Source organism: Lycium barbarum, chromosome 4, assembly GCF_019175385.1.
Source record: "Lycium barbarum isolate Lr01 chromosome 4, ASM1917538v2, whole genome shotgun sequence".
Taxonomy (NCBI): domain Eukaryota; kingdom Viridiplantae; phylum Streptophyta; class Magnoliopsida; order Solanales; family Solanaceae; genus Lycium; species Lycium barbarum.
Window position 1 is genome coordinate 69787978 of NC_083340.1, and position 9178 is coordinate 69797155.

General features: G+C 34.6%; 1 long non-coding RNA gene across 9 annotated transcripts; it reads right to left on the reverse strand.

The window, feature by feature from the left end:
* Positions 1 to 630: 630 nt before the first annotated feature.
* LOC132636074 (uncharacterized) lies at positions 631 to 4424 on the reverse strand. Of its 9 annotated transcripts, XR_009580985.1 has the most exons (5): positions 4266 to 4424; positions 2477 to 4151; positions 2332 to 2394; positions 1050 to 1120; positions 631 to 878 (listed from the first exon to the last, which is right to left on the reverse strand). It is a non-coding gene; the product is annotated as an uncharacterized LOC132636074 (long non-coding RNA). The 9 variants fall into 9 exon arrangements; XR_009580986.1 differs by having other exon boundaries at positions 631 to 2394; positions 2477 to 2818; positions 3801 to 4151; XR_009580983.1 differs by having other exon boundaries at positions 631 to 2394; positions 2477 to 2890; positions 3801 to 4151.
* Between the last annotated feature and the right edge of the window lie 4754 nt (positions 4425 to 9178).

Below are 9178 nucleotides of genomic sequence, written 5' to 3' on the forward strand. Positions count from 1 at the left end.
TTCATTTAATTTTTCAATTGTAATTTATTATATTTTCACCAACAATAAAGTAATCGAAAATGTTCAAGTAACAATACATTTGAGTCAAACAAAGGGTCAAAAGAATTTCATACACGCCGTTTTGGCTGTGCAAAAGGAGAAAATAGAAAACAAAATTTTGTACAAAGATGCAATAATTTGTCAAATAATAGTAGTAGGAAAAAACAAGCATTCAGGCGTGTCAGAATAGCACTCGAGAATCAGCCCACGAGGGTCGGTGTTTTTGCTAAGATTAAAGGAGTAAATTCTTGTTTTTGGATTCACTTTGTCTATGCTCACTCCAACTTAATGGTTATTTTTAAACTAGATGGCCCGTAAGCACGGGCATATGCTCGAAAATATTGTTTGTTCGTATAGTTCAGTTTTTGTTGTAGAATGTAAGACTATAGGAGCTAAAACTCATATGTTTTACAGCAGTTATGATGGACATATGCACTATAAAGGAAGTATAAATTATCTTTACTGTTATACCACTAAAGAATTTCCTAAGTAGCTGATTTAAGAGATCACATCGCTCTGTAAAATGTAAATTCTCCAATCCAGACTCTTAAGATTAACTTGAAAACTAAAGAGTCACTTAACTCTTGTCCATATAAAAAAAAAACTATTGCATTCATCTCAAAGTTGGTCTAACAGTAATGAACCTATTATAATTTAATATTTACAACTAAAACATAGATTCACATACTTTTTTTTTACCAACTAAACAAGCATTCAATGACTTATGACACCAAGTGGTTTTACGTATAGGGGTTCATCTTAAACTTGTTCAAGCAACCTCCATCCGTTCTCGTCCGCAGCATCGTCATTTTCTCCCGACCTTATCGAAAGAAGAGTACCTGTCAAATTATGTGAAGTTTAAAGGTGCTTTATATCCACTCTAAAATGTATTAAAAGTATTGATAGTACTTATTCACTATTGGTAGCCCCAAGCAGGAAGAGGTTAATGGCAGAAAGTAAGTATTTTATCAACAACATATTGATAGTTGCAACAACGAACATAAGAAAACCTGTGATTCTTCATTTGTTTCCAACCAATATTGCGCAAGTCAATATCTCTTCCCCAACAACAAATGTTAGGCTGAAATGAATAATAGCCCAGTAGAATCAGATTCAAGAATATGCCTGACGGAGTGTCGTAAAATATCCAAAGGGTGTTACCCTTTCAATCACTATTCTTTACAAGGACAAGATTCAACTTCTTGTTATTGTAATTGGCAAGCAGATTTCTGTGGTTAAGAAAATTGGTGTACCAACCAATTCTAGGAAACAACTCTGAAAATGTAATTTTTTTCAAGCCACTTCAATTTTTCTAGTAAGATATATTGCTGATTCTTCATGAAATTGTGCAAGTATAAGAAATTACCTTTTTATAAAAAAAAAAAAAACAAGAAAAGGAAAAGACTTCTTGAATTGAATCCAGCAAAAGCTTAAACTTAAATTTGGCCTCCCTCTTTTGAAACATTCATGAATTTTTGTTAATCATTTATAGCTCTAACTGTACTCTATTATGTTCCTCTTCAACTTTAGAAGACAAAAGCAGGACAAATATTTATATGAATATGAGATTCGTATGCACATTACGTGGATATGTTAAGGAAAGGCTTCAAGGGGCAAGCTACTATGTTAACACTTCTTTGCGGCTAGAAGCCGATCGTAGTAGAACAATTAAAAACAAACATATCAAACGAAAATGTAATAATCAGTTAAGAGGATAACAATGGATGAAGTAGAAAAACCAAAACATAATTACCACCCTATCACACACTTACCACCAGAAGGTTCTATTTTCTAGGCAGTAAACTCAGGAAATTTTTGCCTAAATCTCACAAGATTTTGTGCTCTCGGTTTTTAGATTCATGCTTACCTTCTTTAACTTTCGAATTCACAGACTCAAATAAACTTGTGTAACTTAAAGAAAAATTTAGTGGCACTACACAAAAAGCTTCAAAAGAGAGGTTTTTTTTTCCTGAGAATGAAAAGCTTCAAAAGAGAGTTACGCAGTACAAACCTGTCGTTTAAGCAGAACAGACGACTACTACTTCACAACATCTTAGAAGTGTTCCTCAAAGAAAAGATATCGACAAAAGGCAGATTTTATGGTGAAGTCTGAAAGTTGAATATAGAGAGCAAAGTAATAAAAGAAAGGATATATAATTCTTTCCATGCTTAGTTCAAGAGCCAACCAAATTCAAAATTCATAAACAATGTACATGGATTGCATACATATATCCCATTTGTAAAAATATAAAGCAGATTAAAGAAAACATATGAAACTATATATAAAGATACCTGGAGATGGCTTGCCAAATTCCCTCTTATAACTCCTTCAACATTCATTAGGTCAAAATCTTCCTACGGACATTAGAAACAGGACGAAAAAATTAGTCCATTAATATGGAAGTATCCATATAATAAAAGATACACAAAGACTAACCACAGTGATGCTAAAGAAATCACTTCCAATGCATAAATAATTAACTGCTGCAACAAGCTTCCTATGAAGCTCTATGTGAAGCTTTCATTAGGAATCCCTGTGAAACTTTATAGACCAAAAAACATGAGTTCTCTTTTCAATTGCAGGATTTTCATTGCTTGCATCTTCTTCATCCTTCCTTTTCTTGTTAAGATTCCCGTTTGATCTGCTTCGCCTGAAAGTTGTGCTTCTCACCTCTTCCTCCTATTTGATGAGACTTGTCTTGATTGTTAGACTTGTTCTCGTTGTCACAATCCACATTTTTTCTCATTAGATATTTCCGCGCATATTTAGTTCCTCAAGCTGACAGGTCACCAAATAGAAACAAGCACTATGAGTTGCTCCGTCCATTACAGGCTTGTTGTCATTGTTTTGCTAATAACACGGGACAAACGAAATTCATTAATCAATAGATGCAATAAATCTTTACGGCTTAGGGAAAACATTATATATATATGTTAAAGTTTAAGATACCCAATACTTGATGCTACAATATTTTAGCTAACCACAACCAAAGAAAACATAAAGGATATATTTACGATTAAGATAAATAAAGGTACTTATATTTATGATTGGAAGATCCATCTCAAGACCAATAAGACCTAGAAGTTTAACCATCAACATCAGAAATTTGGAAATCCACATCTATGTTTTCCCTCTACAGCCTCAAACACAAATTTAAAAGTTTTCATTACTGAAACTACAGATTTAAGCCCTCTCTCAAATGCATAAGAATCTTCCTACTTTCTATAGAACAAAGTACACACAGAGAAATTAGAGATAAAAAAATATTTGCTTTCTTGATCCAATTACACTTGTTTCTGAGTTTTGAGAATTATTGCTTATACCTTTTTTTGAACTCTTTACTTTCTCCAAATAAAGGTTGAATGTATCAGAAAGTTGTTACTGGCTATGCTGCTTCTTTAGTAGTTCTCTAGGCACAAGAAAACTCCATCTCATTCATCAACATCGCGACTCTTTTACGAATAAAGAGAAAAGCTTTAATCTTCCAATTTGTTTCTCCAATAAACTTTCACGGAGTAATCTGATTGAATAAAATGGGAAAAATTTGATTGAGTATAACTTTCTTGCTTACCTTTTTTGGTTCATAGCCTTTTCCAGTGGATCATTGTTTTTGTTCTTCCATTACCAGTCTTTCAGGTTATGGGCTATTTTTTTATTTCTATCACATCTTGTTATTTAGTTGTATCTACTATAGGTTTCACAACAATTTAGAAATATAACTAAGCATATAACATTAGAACAAACAAAGTGCAAAAATTACCTCTTAGAGTCGACACAAGCAGTGCCATTTTCTTCCCTTGATCGGCTGCTACTTTCAAAACCCGTGAAATCATAATTTTGCAACCATTATATTCCAACTAAATGAATAATAAATTGTCTTCATTTTTGCATATTGAGAAATCAAGAAAACCACAAAATACAATTACAGAGAAGATGTAAACAGATAGGCCCAAAATTTGAAAGGAAAAAAATATGGAGTAAATCCCCAAAAATTTGAACAATCGAGAAGATATTTTACCTATTCACGATTACCTCCAAATCAAATCTCTGTCGGTGGAGAAGCATCTAAGTCAATCGTCAGTATCACATCTTTCAATTCTTTGATCCATCTCTGAAATGAAAACTTAATTAAATTCTGAAAACCTCAAATTTCCAAACCCTAAGAGAAAATCCCGAAATCCTTGGTAAAAATATCAAACTAAAATAAATTAACCACATGCAATACCTGATTGAGCAAAAATGTAGCATCAAACGAATCAAAAACAAAGACAAAAAGAAATGAGCAATTATCAGCACATGTAGAAGAGACAAAAACAGAATGAATAGAATAACAAAGAAGAAGAAGAAAGTGGAGCAAGATGGAGCAGAAAAGGGCACACGTGGATATTTAGAGCATAGTGTGAGGGACGTGGTATTTACATTTGTACCCTTTGTCGTTCCAAGAAGCTTCACTTATTAATAGTTTAAATTTAAATTAAATAAATTAAATAATATTCTCCTTATGTTAGTTAATTCCATTGTTTTTCTTTTGATGTATCAGTTAGTGCCTTAGTGGCGTTCTGTGATTAGCAATTCTTCAAGATTCGTGGTGTTAGACCATGTGAAGTTATTTTTTTATTTTTATTTTAAAAAGTGTTAAGGTGTCTCTTTGGAATATTTTCAAGGAAAAAAAATCTTTTGATTAAAAATTGTCTTGATGTACTTCTTTAAAGAACAAAACAATTCTTAATAAACAACTCGTCGTACAGACTCTTTTCCTCCATTTTTTTCTATATATATTTTCCAAAAATTCTCCCCAAAAATTTATCCTAGCGACCATAACTTTCATCTTGATATGATGAATAGAAAACTATGTTTAAAAGATAAAAAAGAGAGAAACTTTTCAGTATAGACATGAAAATGGCCTGATCTTTCGCTTATTGATCTGACTTAAAATTACTGGAAAAAAATCTACTTCAAATATTCTGTAACAGTCTAGTTTGTCTGAAATATTTGTTACCTTTATAGTAATTGACTATTATAGACCTATAACAAAATCTGGCATTTAGAACTTTTTTAAAAAAAACAAGGTCACTGGGTGGGTCCCAGTAACTAATTTATTCATTTATTAATAAATCATCCAACAAAACCAAATGAAAAGTCTACATATAAAACAAAAACAAAAATGCTCGAATTTCAAAATGGTAAAGTAAGTCGACTGAAATGCCACTTGAGCTCCATCCTAGGTATCTTCGTCGGTTTACATCGATGAAATCTGCTGCGCGATGAACTTGTTCCTGCTTTGGTGAGCTTAAATCTTGTCGGTGTGAGTTCAATTTTGCTGAGCGATGTTGTTGCCAAGGTCCGCCATTGTTGTCCTTCATGTTACGATTTGTACTCCGGCTTCTAGGTTTGCTGCTGATTCTGTGACTCCCTGTTGTCGTCATGTTTCCCGTTCTCTATATACATGATCTATTTGCTTGGTGTTGCTGATGTTGTTGGGTGTTGATTTCTCTGTTGTTTACGTTGTCCTTCTTTCTATTGCCATTTTGTGTTATTGTTGTGTTCAAAGATTCTTCAGATCTTTCATATCTTGATTTTTCCCAGAGTAGAGATAATTTATGTGTATTGAAACATGTATTCCATAGCCCTCTCTGTTCAAACTCGTGATATTCACATTTCCTTTTGATGTACTTCTTATTTTGCCCTTGTTGTTGATGTTCATCAGATTTGTGACTATAGCTACATTCATATTTTATTGCTTCATCCTATTTCGTACTGTTTTTTGCACAAAGGCATGAGTACCAAATGGTACTAATACCACCCAAAATGCAACAACCAGATGGATTAGTATGAAGCTTATGCTACTAAAAGTCACCTGGTTTCCATACTTATTTGCTGCTAATTCCATTCTGACTTTATGCTTCCTCAATGATTCAACACCTGCTGTACCTGCATCAAAGAAAAAATGTTAGTAAAAAATTAATCCACCATATTCTCCCCCCAGAGGGTTTGAACATGGGGACCTCCTCCAAATCTTCTCCCTTCTCTTCTTGTCATGAGGTGCTGCTGCATTTCCTGTTTCTCATATATGGTATTTCCAACTTATCACCGTTCACTAACTTCCTTCCTGAATATCCATTTCCATGAAGTTGGTGACTACAAAATCACCTCTGTCCAAAGAAAGGTTAGCTAGATGGTCAGCTACTTTATTGCCTTCCCTGAAAATATGTTCCACCACCACTGTCTTTCTTTCTATAAACTTCCAAATTTCTTCCATTGTGATAACAATTAGCCAAGGTACCTCCCAAGCTCTCTGAATAATATTTTTAAGCAATAAGGAGTCTGTTTCTATCACAAATCTATCCATTTGATTATGATTCATATACTTAAGAGCTTTAAGAATAGCCAAAGACTCAGCTTGAGTATTAGTACTCAATGAATCCATCAGTTCCTGAGCCTGTGCCTGCAGAACATCTCCCCTTCATCTCTCACACAAAATTCCCAAGAGCTTCTTCTAGGATTCCCTCTAGAGGCAACAGCATATTAACCTTAATTCGCCCTCTATCAGGTAATGTTGGCATAAAGCCATATGCGAAGTTTTGATGATTGACAAAGCAAAGACTTGGAACAAGAAAACCAGCTTACAAGTGCAAACTGAGCTAAAGCAGATGAAAAAATGATAGTAATGTTCCAAGAAAGAAAGCACAGTGAATTAATCAAGTCCAGATACATGTTACAATTGAAAAAAGCTAGTCAATTGGTTGAGAAAAAGCAGAGACTTTAGTAATGTAAAAGGTCTGAAAAGGCAAGCAGCACAAGATGGTTAAAACAGGTCCACAGACATGTTCCATTGCACAAGAGCATACATATGAACCTATAATACAAGTATGTGGGTCAATACAAAGACAAGTGCAATAAAGCAGATCTGAGAGAGAATGAATGGTCCACATACATGATCTATCACACAGACAGATGTAGAACAATGGAGATGGAATGATGAGCACACAGGGTGAATGGAACTGGTCCAAATACATGTTCCATCATAGAGACAGATGCCATGACTTAGTCAACAGATGCAGTGGAGGAATGAAGTAAGGTCGTTAGGTGTAGTGGATGAATGACCTAGACATAAGGAGATCATGAGAAGAGCCGGTGAAGGAAACTCAAGCTATCAGAAGAAATTATCAACCAAAGGGTTGCAGACAATGCGCACGAATCAGCTTAACAAATGAACTAGGTCTGCCAATATGATTCAATACAGAGCAAGAACACATCAGAGTCAAGGAGTGATTAGTGGTAAAGTTGATGAAGGGAGTTGACCAGTTGCAGACATAAAACTATTCAGATATATGAAACAGGTCTGACAACATGTTCCATCCAATATCTCAGAAGCAGTTCAAAGGAAGATGCATAATGAAAGAGAATGGTGGAACTAGTATATAAACATGTTCCAGCTCATACAGATGTAGATATATGAGGTGGATGAAACAGGTTTGTGAACATGTTCCAAATAAATCCTGCAACAATAATGATTTGTAGAAGAATTATGGTAAAGACTTAGCGGTCAAGTATGAAAGATTTCTTGCCATATTTTTCGAGATTAGTAAGCCTTCTACAAGGAAAATAAGCCGACTCAACAAGGCAAGAATCCAAGTACAACACAAAACCTTATTGCGTGTTATGGTCCAACCAGGAGAAGGTTTTGTCACCGACCTGCAGAGCTACAGTTGTTATAAATACCCAGGTCTTACCAAGAAGAAGTTTCCCCACCCATAAAGAGAGAATTTTGAATATTGAGCGAAGAGAAGATTTATCCAGCATATTCAAGAATCCAGGGTTGCGTCCCTAGTGTAAGAAGAAGGATTGAAGGAACTGTTTTACAGTATAGTGTTCTCCAGTTAACAAGTCTAGATATCTTGTATTAGGTTGTGGTTATCGAGTTCTATCTTTATAAGCTTATTAAGAAGCATAAAATTAGATACAAATCATTGTAACTTCAAGTAGGAGTTTACTACTTGAAGATAGCTTGCTAGTCAGAGTTTGGGTAGTAAGGCTGAGGTTAGGAATTAGGTTGCAAAGTTTGTAACTTAATTTGCAGTTGGCTCATAGTTGTAGGGGAGTTTGGGGTAAATACTGCAGGTCTGTAGGTTGTGTTTTTTATCGCTCTTGTGAGCCTGGTAGTTTTCACGTAAAAATATTGTGTCCTTTACCTTCCTATTTATTTTTATTCCGAAAAAACATTCGTAGAACAGGTTAGGTAACGTGTTCTGTTCATAGGCGAGAAGTAAGTATACTTGGGGACAGACAACTAGGTCGTGCAAAGCTAACAGGTAATCTCCATAATATTGTAGTAGCTTTCATAGGTTAAGAATATCTATTTAAAGCTTCCACTACAGAATTCCAATTATATGGTGCATACTTGAAATTTCTTCTCCTTACCTTCATGAATAATATCAGAGTTTGCATAACCTGGTAAATAAACTTTGTATTTGACATCTTCCCCTCGTGCCTTAAAGTATTTCTCTTTTTCCAAATCTCCTAAAGTATAATTGCAGGGTCAGCTTGAAAAATGTATTTGACTTCAGGTTTCACTGGCAACTCCCACCATTTGTTTATGACCAGAGTAATAAGTAAATTCTGAATTTCTATCCCAAATGGCCTACAAAAGTGCATCCAAATAATCTGAGCATCAATGGCATGTAGAAAAACATGTGATATATCTTTAATTTTTGGATTTTGACAACAAAAACACCTTGAAGGAAATTGAAGTCCCCAAGTTTTAAGCTTGTCATCCAGAGGCAACTTGAACTTCCAGAACCTCCACATAAAAATGATATCTTGATATGGAGCCCCTTAATCCACATCTGTTTATACAACTTGTTGGGTTCCCACTTGCCTGAGTAATTGGAATGCTGATCCTATTGAAAATTTTCCTCTAGCTTCCATTTTCTATTATGATTTGTCCACCTCTTTGTGTTCAGTTGGGGGTATAATGTCCTTTAGAATATGATTTGCTAGATCTTCAGGTAATACTTCCTTCAACATATCCACTGTCCATCCTCTGCTACTTCTTTAACTAGAATAACAGTTGGGTACCGCTCAAATTCTGGGGGAATAATGTGATAAAGGGCTCCCAAGCCTGTCCAATTATCCATC